Below are 308 nucleotides of genomic sequence, written 5' to 3' on the forward strand. Positions count from 1 at the left end.
AAACGGATCCGTAGAGTCAAACAGTGATCAAAAACAGAACATAGCGGTCAGCAAAAAGTAGACCTCCCCCATCACCCACTCACTGAAGTCACCAAGTGAGCAACAGGTGATCTACAATCACTAATAACACCACGTGATCCCGTGCTACACCTATCCACAACAGTTTTGTTTAGGGCACCTTAGGAAGTAAAATTAATAGAGAATGTGGTTATTTTGTTTTGATTCTTTTTGCTGCTTTCTTTTGTTTTATTTTTCCTTTATTATTTACTTTTAGTGTTAAAAATTGCACATAGATCTACACTCCATTC

Source organism: Poecilia latipinna, unplaced genomic scaffold (assembly GCF_001443285.1).
Source record: "Poecilia latipinna isolate Pla-1442-1.1 unplaced genomic scaffold, P_latipinna-1.0 Scaffold2396, whole genome shotgun sequence".
NCBI classification, from domain to species: Eukaryota; Metazoa; Chordata; class Actinopteri; order Cyprinodontiformes; family Poeciliidae; genus Poecilia; species Poecilia latipinna.